The sequence below is a fragment of the Meleagris gallopavo genome, chromosome 2 (assembly GCF_000146605.3).
Source record: "Meleagris gallopavo isolate NT-WF06-2002-E0010 breed Aviagen turkey brand Nicholas breeding stock chromosome 2, Turkey_5.1, whole genome shotgun sequence".
Classification (NCBI taxonomy): domain Eukaryota; kingdom Metazoa; phylum Chordata; class Aves; order Galliformes; family Phasianidae; genus Meleagris; species Meleagris gallopavo.
This window is the reverse complement of record NC_015012.2, coordinates 3,083,148-3,093,387: the sequence shown is the minus strand read 5'-3', so window position 1 is coordinate 3,093,387 and position 10,240 is coordinate 3,083,148. Positions and strand designations below refer to the sequence as shown.

Genomic DNA, 10,240 nt, shown 5'->3' with positions numbered 1-10,240 from the left:
GGCGCCCTTCCTTCCTCCCGCCTGGCGCAGCGTCCTTGTTCGAGGCACGGGGAAGCGCTGAGGCCGGCTGCCGACCCATTTGCCGTGAGCGGCGGTTGGCCGTTCTTCTTCCGCCGCGTCCGAGCGAATCCCGCCGGCAGGCGCGGCGCGGGTGGCGGGCAGCCTGAGCGGCAACTCCGTACTCTCACCGCGCCGCCCTGCCCTGCTGGGAGCTCCGTGCGGTGCGGATTGCTTAGGAAGCTTCCGGCCAAGGCTGGCCTGAGGATGTTCAGATCGGTGGCAGCAGTACCTCCCGAGGCCGTCGTGTCTCGGGTTAAATCTGTGCTGCTGGGTGTTCAATAAGTGCTTGGGTGGCTGTCCGGGGCAGAGCCGTCGGTGGGCCACAGTGCCGGTCCCTGGGCGCTGGCTGCCGAGAGGATGTAGGTGCGTAAGGAACAGATGTCATGAATGCAAAGTAACGCAGATAAGGGATCTTATATTGGGTAATTACATTTAAAACCATAATTAGGTGTTGTGTTTTGTTTTGTTTTTTTTTTTAAAGACTAAGTTAAAACTCACTTGTCATCCTTTCAGAAGGTGTTCCGCAGCTGTCTCTTTTGGGGATTTAAAAGAAGCCAGTTTTAGCATTAATTGGTGTTTGGAAGGAGGCTCTCTACCTTCAGCACCAGGGCTATGTGCTCTGCTGCCTTTAGTAAAGTACAAACTTTCACTCCTGTCAAGTGTGTGCTTGCTCTACATTTTCTATTTGAGAAGGCTGAACTGAAGCGAGAGCTAGTGCTTTTTTCTCACCTTGAATGTATTTTCAGTGTAATTAGGAACCAGATAAGGATTTTTTCAGCAGGGGAAGTTCACAACTTCCTGGTACTAGCTAGCTTTTGTCATTGTTTTTTTTCTTTTGGCTGTTGTTCTGTAAGGTCATGCGATAGTAAAGAGGAAGTTTGTGAGCAGTTTTGTTGCCCTGTTAAAATCTGTGTGCTTCATGCGTTCCAAAGTAGATTACTACTCTAAAATAAAATCATGAGTACGCTTTGGGTCATATTAGTTTTTAAAGAGAGTGTAACAAATCTTCTGCCAGTGTCTCTTTTTCCTGAGCTCTTCGAGAGGTTGAGTGCAAGTAGGGTGGGAGCATGTAGACAGTCTGCTGTTGCTGCTCAGAAATGGCTGTTGCTGTAGAGGACAGAAGGTCACCAGTAATATGTAAGGAGGTGTGACATCAAAGCTGAAGGGCATCACTTCTTGCTTCTGTGTTTCACTGCTGTCACCTGAGAGCATCAGAGTTTCGGGTGATACTTTCACATCTTCCACATCTTCCACAAAGACCCACAGCTGCTTTGCTTTCAAGCTTGGTGATTGCTGGAGAGTATGTTCACAGGGTACTTACTACTCCTGGTTGTGCGGGAGAATTGCAAATCACGTAACCTTCCAGAAGCATTATTTTTTATCTTTGAGCCAAGGAGTCACACAGGGCATACTGGACCTGTTGTCCTTCTTGTGGCAGTGTGTTACAGCCATGTTTCTCCCTGGTGGCACGGTCGTGCTTAGTTTCAGGTGTCTGATCATGAAGAGGTCTGAAGTTTTGAGTCTTCTCGTATTGCTCTAACAGATTTAACAACCTTCTATGCTTAAATGCAAGCATGAGCTGGCTGTATTCTTGGTGCTATTGCTGGCCTTACTTAGTCTCTATATAGTCGAGAGAGTTGGTCTCTTGTATTTCCTTTAAAATTGTTTATCATAGTATTCAGAGCGTGGGGGGAACAAGCAAGTAGATAATACAGATAGCTGTGCATTTCTTTGAAAATTAGTGAAGGAGCCTTAGACATGGCTCGTACTGGTTTGACAAATGTCTGGAAAGGAGCTGGTTCCCTGTAAGAACTGACAGCTCTCTGTGTGAGTGTAGGTTGTGAAATAGTTAAACCACACCACTTCACAAGCACATTGCTCATTTACAGAAATAGGGAACACCGAACAGACCTCCACTTCACTTCAGAGTGCTGATAATACCTTTGGCTCTCTCTGGTACTCTTGTGTGTTTCCTCTGTGCACAAAATATGACAGTGACAATTGCGGTAGAGATGATAATGTGATACTTAGAGTGAGAACCAAGATTGAAATGAATTTTAATGTTTAATCTCTGGAGGCTACCATGTCATTGAGATTTGCTTCCCCACAAACACACCTGCTGTTAAGCAGTGGGTTTGCTTTCAGTGGCACTTGTTTCGACCACAGTCCCATCACAATTGTTGAGCATGGAGTTTTAAAATAAAGTGCTCTTAATAGCAAAGAAAAAGAGTCTTCATAAGCAAGCATTAGTAGAGCAGGATGGGAAATTGATGGTTAAAGCAGAGAGGATTAAAGACTTGAAGTGATTCTGTTCTGTAGTAATTTCTAACAGAAAGGCTCTACCTGGTTTTGGCAAACACATAATACACGTGGGTGTATGGTGCGTCTGGTTAGCAGCTATGTAAGCACGTATACCTCCAAAGTAAGATGATTAGTAGGTACTTTGCTACAATTTTGTCATTATAACGTCTAAAATAGATTTTTAATTTAGTAGATGGATATATGTCTGTGCTTGTGGTACCGTGTTACGTAGGAATGGAGAAGTGAGGTTCTTTTCCCTCCTCAATTACGTGATGGAAATGGGAGGCTGCCTGGTACACCATCATCACTCCTCACTGCTGGCAGAAGTTGTCTGTTGCTTTGTCCACTGGATTGTCCTGAAAAGGATAGCATAAGTAAATGTGAGTGTGGAAGTTAAAAAGCTGTATGCTGGCGTGTGAGCTTGGCTCTGGGAACTTCTGATCTCTTTCTGAAACAGCTTTACGTCGGGTCTTGGCTTTTTTGTTACTGTTGTCCACCATCCCACCTTTTGCTGGCATTGCTTATTTTCCAGAAAGAGAAAAGGAACAAAGCTTACCTAAAGAGAAGACTAGAAAAGATCTGGAAAATGCCTAGGGAAGTGACCATACCTGTCAGGAACTGGACTTTGAGCAGTGCTGTGCATGCTCGATGAGACAGCTCCTTGTCTGTTTTCAGACACTGATTTAAAATCAGTGATAGTTGATCAGCTGAGATACTGCATTTTGATAAATTGTTGGAAAAGAGCATACAGAGTCTTAAGCTGCTGTTCTTTAGTGTTTGGCACGAAATGCAGCCTGGAGTTGAAATGCTTTATGCCTTTTTTAAAAAGTGTGCCTTTTGAAGAGGCACATGTTGTTGGAGACAATTTTAACGTCAGAGCAGCATTCTTGCTCTGCTATTGCACAGCTGTCTGTGTGTGACAGCTGAAACGTGTTCAAATAAGACCAAGCTAACATCTCAGAAATGTAGTTCTCCTTCTATTCTCTACTTTTTTTAGTTACTTTGTAATATTTCTCTAACTTGGGTATGAACTGCTGAAGCACCATAAGTCTTCTACAAATCAGCAAATTCCAGTTGTAAAGTTCAAGTTTTGTGTTGGCAGATGTACTTAAGTTATTGTAGGTGCAACGAACAAGGTTTTTATGGAGCTAAGACTGTAATGCTCTTCTTTGGCAAATTCATGTACTAAGTACCTTAGGCTGACTAGACCTTGGGCAAAAGGAAGTACGTAATCTTTTACCCTTTTAATGCTTTCAATATATTTAATAACTATTTTGTTTTTTATGTTGAAGTCTGATTGCTGTTTTCACGTTGCCTGTTGTGTTTCTGATGTTCAGAAGGTCTTGCCTGAGTAGGATGCTATTATACAAAGATGACAAAGAGCTCGGTTGATGTTTCCATAAGCTGTGTTCTTCTGATCATGCCAGAACAGTGATGATTCAACCCCTACAATATTTACTTATCCCCTGCTGTTTGTTTTTCACATGCCATCTCGCTGTTGTCACTATTTGATTGACTATCCTGTTTGATGTTCTCACTGAGATACATTAAATAGTTACTGTCTGGCAGTCACACTGCTGTAGAAGTAGTGATACTCTTGCTAAGGTAATGTCTTTCTAAACCTTCCACTGAAGAAGTTTGTTGCCTGTCATTCTTGTCTGTAACTCAAGTTTCCTTGAAAACATCACGAGACCCAATAGTTTTCAGTAGGTGATCTGGAGAGATACTGCAATTAATAGCAGGCCCTGTGGGATGTGTAGAATTCAATACTAGCCATCAGGTATTTTCTGAGCCCACAGTGATGGTATTCAAACCATCTGTTTTTTTCTTTCCTGATTTGTGTAGTTTCTGCTTCAATATAATAGGAACTAAATTGGTTGATTCTGAGAAAAGATCTTCACTTTCAGAAGGCATTCAAGCAAACGTAATGGTTCCTGAACTTTGAGGAGACAACTGTATTATAATCAAGAATATTAACTATTCCCTTGAAACAGTGTTTTCTGTTCTTTAAAGTATTATTTCATCAGACACATACTCTAAAACTAAAAGAATCTAAAATTCTAGGTGAGATGGAGGGAAGTCCTCTGCTGATTACTAATATGGCATTGATACAAGGAGACTTCATTTTATGTCTATTAATACTACTTACTCCCATCGTGTGCATGCATGTTTTAAAGAAAGTTCATCTGAGAAGGCAAATCAAGTGAAAGATAAATAATATCAATCAGAGTCTAGACCTTACGGTTTTAATGTACACCTAACCATATAGTCTGCCTTCTGCTTCTTTTTAAGCTCTAAATTAAAAAGTTTTGTTTTGTTTTAAGGTATCTCAGAGCCCTACATTGAAATATTTGAACAACCCAGGCAAAGGGGTATGCGTTTCAGATACAAATGTGAAGGAAGATCAGCTGGTAGCATTCCAGGAGAACACAGTACTGACAACAACAAGACATTCCCATCCATACAGGTAATACTGCTTTTATCCATAAGTTACCAGTGCCTATATTTACATTGTGCTGTAGCTGTGTTGTCCTTGGTGCAGTAAATAAAATGGTTTTCATTACACATTCTGTTATTCTTTCCTTGGCATGCAAATGTGGTTGCAACACAGTGCAAAAGAGTTCTTTGCTCCTAGTCATTAAAGATTTTGTTCCTATTTGCCAGAGAAGAAGAAGGCATAGTGATATGTAGCGAAGTGCCAATAGAAAAGGAACTTAGTGAATGTGTCTAGGAATCATTTAGTTATTAACTCTTTCTGCATTTGCATTTGCTCTGGTTTCTTAGTTATGTGATTTGGGCTTGTTTTTACTATTTTGATTGTAATGTGAATTTTGGGAGAGTTTTGAAGGAAGTTGTCTGCTTACAAATTTCGAAAAGGCCGGTCTAGGTGCTGGATATAACATGGGAAGAGGCACTTTGTACAAATGAACAAAGTAAGAAAATGACTTGCTGTGGATGACTTGGTGATTAGGCTTTGCAAAAGAAACTACTGTGAAGTAATGAATTCAGAAGGGGATAGAGAATATTAAAAGGATCTGAGAAAGGGGAAATGAGCGGCCAGAGCACCTGCAATGAAGACTAGTTGGATGACTGCATTATGGCTAGGTTGGGAAATCCAGAATTAAGGGATTTGTACTAATCTTTGATCAAAGCAGGGACAAAGACATGGACAGTACAGATTTTGTCTGTTGTTTTCTTTCATATGCAGAACTGAGGAATGTAAGAAATGCTAGACAGGTTGGGTGAAGTAGAAGAGTTTCTGGTTTCCCATTTGATGTTTAGGTTGGTAATATTTCCTTGGTCTCCTTTAGTCTGGAGAAGTCTGGATATCTTCAGAGATGAGATTATAATAGAAACTTTCATGTGAATGGAAGGTAATGAGTACTTGCCATCTTGATATATGCTATTACAGTGCAATATTTAAAAGATAAAATGGAGCCAAAGTTGGAGTATCTGGAATCACAGAGATAAAAGAATAGGTACAGAAAATGTGAAACCTGAAAAATGAGAAATTTTAGACCAAAACATAAAATTTCCTTGAGAAAAGGGAGAGTGGAGAAAGGTAGTATTGGCAGTTGTATGTTGAGCAGCATAGAGAGCCTCTGCTTTTGCAATTGTACTGCTGAGAAAGCTGCTCTTCCTCTGAAGCCAGCATTCCTAAGGGGGAAGCGAACAAGAAGGATCCTTTTTCAGGGTTACAGCACCAGAGTTGAATCAGGAATGCAGAAAGTAATTCCTTGTTCAATTGGTAAAGTGCTGAAAGAACAATCTGGCAAGGTCTTTGTGTATGCTGACAGAAATAAATACTTTGATAGAAGTTGACTGAGTGGTATGAGCCCTTGATTCCTCTCATCCTTGACTGTGCTGCATATGTGAAGGTCATCCATAACCTAGAGGGAAGGTTGAACTCAGTAGGTGACTATGCAATCCTGGCATAGTTTCTTCTTTTTTAAAGATGACTGTTGATAACAGAGCTGATGGATACTGATAGTAGGTGATTTTAGGGTGAATTCCTGCCTCCCTCAAGCCTGTATGAGGCTTTGGTGTTGATTTAGCTGCTAGGGGAGTCCCTTCCAGAGATGGCAACGTCAGTGAGGATGAGAAAAGAGAGGCGAGGATGATACTAAATGTTGTGGGTGAGATGGAAAACATTAAGGGGGAACTAGAGAACTGAAGTGGCTAAATCAGTCTTCATGTTCAAGGGACTACTAGGTATGCAATGAGGGAGAAATTATGTAATATTTGAAGAAGCTGAAAGAGCGATGGAAGCTTTATTTAAGGGTAAATAGTGTATATGAATACTGATGGAAGTTAGAAGAGCATAGGTCAAGTCAGAGGTTGAGGTGCTGAGTGAAAAACATGTGATGGATCCATGGAGTATCTTGGAAGAGGTAAGAAAGGGCTGAAGGAAGAAAAACAGTTACAGGATGGAGGAAGTGGAGGTGGAGACCACGCCTCTGCACAACCTGTGCTGGTGCGAGTCTTGCATGTGCTTTCAAGTTGCTATACTTCAAACAATTTATGCCAAACTGTTTTTTAAGCCTCTCCCACGCAAACCTTGCTGACTTCACTGGTAGCTGTCAGTGTGAAGGAAGACTTGCTCACCTGAGATGTGAGCTGAGTCTGACTTCTTTGAAGGCAATAGTAGGGCTTGAGAATGCAGTGCCCCTCTTCCTAAATGTAAGACTGAATACTCATCTGCAAATTAAGGAGGAAGACTTTGCAGGGGCTTATGCCATGCTGTATTTTATAAGATCCTCACTGACTGCTTCGTGTTCCATTCACAGGAAATATCCCTGAGGCTCTAGGAGCTTTTTCCTAAAAATCTTTGGAGCTAGAACTGCCCTTAAGTAAACATTTGTGTACAGTTGTCTAGGTAGACCTCTGAATGGTCTTGGCTTTTCTTTTATAGCTTTTTCTTTTAGTTGTGTGTGTTTCTTCCATACAGTATTTTGGGATTAGATGTATTTTCTGTTACGTGCTCAGACTTCGCTAGTCCTGATATCTGAAGTCTAGAAAATCTCTCTTATTCTTGTAGATCCTAAACTATTTTGGAAAAGTCAAAATAAGAACTACATTGGTAACAAAGAATGAACCCTACAAGCCACACCCTCACGATCTAGTTGGAAAAGACTGCAGAGATGGCTACTATGAAGCAGAGTTTGGGCCCGAACGGCGAGTCTTGTCGTGAGTAGTGCTGTTGTTTGGGAATTTGATTAATTATGCAAGCGATATGCTAATCTTACGTCTTAAAACATTTAGTTATGATTAAGAGGGCAGTTAGTAAGCTTCAGCAAAGGCAGCATGCTAATCCATCTCGGAGATAAGTCCAAAGGTCTCTCTGAGCTATTTCCTTTTTCAGTATTTCACACACTCCTTTTTTTGTTCTGTCTTCTCCTATCTCCCTTTTTCTCTTTGTTTATTCTCTGCGTGCCAGTCTCCATTTCCTTTCTCCCATTTGTTTGCTTCTTTAGTCCTGATCAGTAGCAATTCTTGAGCTTGACAATCTCTCCTGCATTCAGTGTACAAAAATAATGACTAGTAGAATTGTTAATGACAACACTCGAATTAATGCCTATAAATTACCTAGATGTAGGTAATTCATGTCTTCCACAGGAATTGTATTTGGACTTTCTGGAAACTAGAGGAGGAAACTTGGAAAGCTTGCGCTGAATATCATGTTTAGATGATGATGATTGTCACCTGTTTAGAAATGTGTTAGCAAATAGAAACAGCAGCAATTGCTCAATGTTGGGTTTTGGGTTTTTTTTGTTTGTTTTGTTTTGTTTTTTGTTTTTTTTGGTGGTGTCTTTTCCAGTGAAAATACAGATTCTGCTCAGCCTTGCTGGGAAATGACCTATTTATGGGAGTAGTAAAGAAGAATTAAGGCTTTGTATAAAATACATTTCTCAGTGCTGTTCAGAGGGACATTAGGAATATCTAGACTACAGTTGTATGTTTCCCTCAAGTCTACCAAGCCTTATGTAATAAAGTGAAAGCAGAGTAAATTGCAACAAATATAGGCTGATTATAGCTGTAGAGAGAAGTTTAAAATTGACAAGCTGTTTGTAGTTCATGGCTTGTGCTGTAGAAGATTTGGAAGTAGGCTAATTCTTTCTAGTAAACACAACTGAGCTGGGAAAAAAGGAAAGTAAATATTTTAGTGTGTAAGGAGCTTTTATTTAGGACTTTAAGTCTGGTGTGATTCTGTTAATATCAGCAAAATTACTTTGTATTTATGTGGGTTTAGTCAGTAGAATGCTATTAAAGGAGGGAACTGAAGACGCACAGTCTGTCTAATGATGATAATTGCCTGGTGGTGCAATATACAGTTTTAATAGTGGAGATGCTTCTACAACATACAGCCCAGGATCAAGTGTTTGTGAATGTATAGTGAACATATTCAGCTGATATCTGACATTTGCTGTTACAGATTAAAAAAAAAAAAAAAGATTTTACTGTTTTTTGTTGTTGTTCTTAGCATTGTTCTCAACTTTGTCCTAACTGATAAATGGTACACAATAGTTAATGCCATTTTCCTATTTATTTTTTCCCCACCATAATAGAAAGATAGAACTATCTCTTCAGACACTTATCTTCCACTTTGATTATTGTAACATTATTATCTTCATTGGCCTCCCTGCAAAGAGTTCATGTTGTCTGTGTAGCCATCGTAGATATCTTAAATTGCTAAGAGACCTTTCACCTTCTTGAAAAATCCATTCACTACTGTCCCTTGTATCTTCTCAAATCATGTCTTCTTACCCATGTTCAAACTGTGCTTGCTGTTCTAGCCCGTCCTACTTCTTGTTCTCATCTCCAGGGCTTCTTATCTGAAGCAATAAAGCCTAATTTCTTAACACCTTTTCTGGTTACATATTACATCTACTGGGCACATGAAGACCCTGATGATTTTTTTTTCTCTTGGCACTTTGTTGCACAAATTTAAGCCCTTAGAGATCCTGAATTTATTAGCCATAGGCTGTAATGCCAAAAGTACTGAGATGCTTTGTAAATTTGTATTTATTTCATGTCTGTTATATGCATGTATCAAATCATTTTATTTGACATAATGTTGTGTTTCTATGTCATTTAAGGCATTCATGATTGTTTGAAATAATGGAATCCATTATTTTTATCAATATTTTTAGATTATTAACTTATCAACTTCTAACAAATCAGTATCAAGGCTGCTTCCCCTTTACTACGTAACGAATACGTAACGAATACGTAACGAATACGTAACGAATACGTAACGAATACGTAACTTTGTCTTTACTATGTACTAATACTTTCCCTACGTACTAAAATGAAAGTGTGAACTTCAGTTCGGCTTGACATTCAAGATCCTGATGGGAAGAGGCTCTTTTTGAATTGTTTCCAGCATTTGGTACGCTTCTTAAAAAAAAAAAAAAATAAAATAATCATTGGTTGCTTTAAGATGAAGGAACAATTCAAGTCATTTTCATTTTTGTGGCTGGTGTCTCAGTCCTCACATTCTCTTTGCATCAGTGTTAGAGAAAAGCCTCATACAATACAAGTGAGCATGTCCTCTCTTGGTGGTGTTTCCAGTTCTTTACTCTTGCTGGGCATCTCAGAGAAAAACTCCCAATTATTTTGTGTAACTGGAATTATTATACCCGGATTTTGGGCTGTATTCTACTTACTTAAGTTCCCTGTGTAGTTATAGTTGAACAAAACCTTCTGTATTGTTCTTTGTGCTGCTGCCTGAACTTGATCAGGTCCCTCTGTCCCATATATTGAAGTAAAAGTATCAGTGTTGAAGCTCAAATGATTGCCTGCACACTAAGATTTTTACTTCCTAGCTCACATCTCTCTACATGGATGATATCATAGATTTAATGTTTGGTCCTTTTTT

The 10,240-nt window shown here is 39.8% G+C and overlaps 1 long non-coding RNA gene across 2 annotated transcripts; it reads left to right on the top strand.

Annotated features, from left to right (window-relative positions):
• The first annotated feature begins 19 nt into the window (after positions 1-19).
• On the top strand, positions 20-10,228 carry LOC104909477. 2 transcript variants are annotated; one of them, XR_792355.3, is made up of 3 exons: positions 20-423; positions 4,686-4,828; positions 7,400-10,228. It is a non-coding gene; the product is annotated as an uncharacterized LOC104909477 (long non-coding RNA). The 2 variants fall into 2 exon arrangements; XR_792354.3 differs by lacking the exon at positions 20-423 and adding an exon at positions 487-2,741.
• Positions 10,229-10,240: the final 12 nt, after the last annotated feature.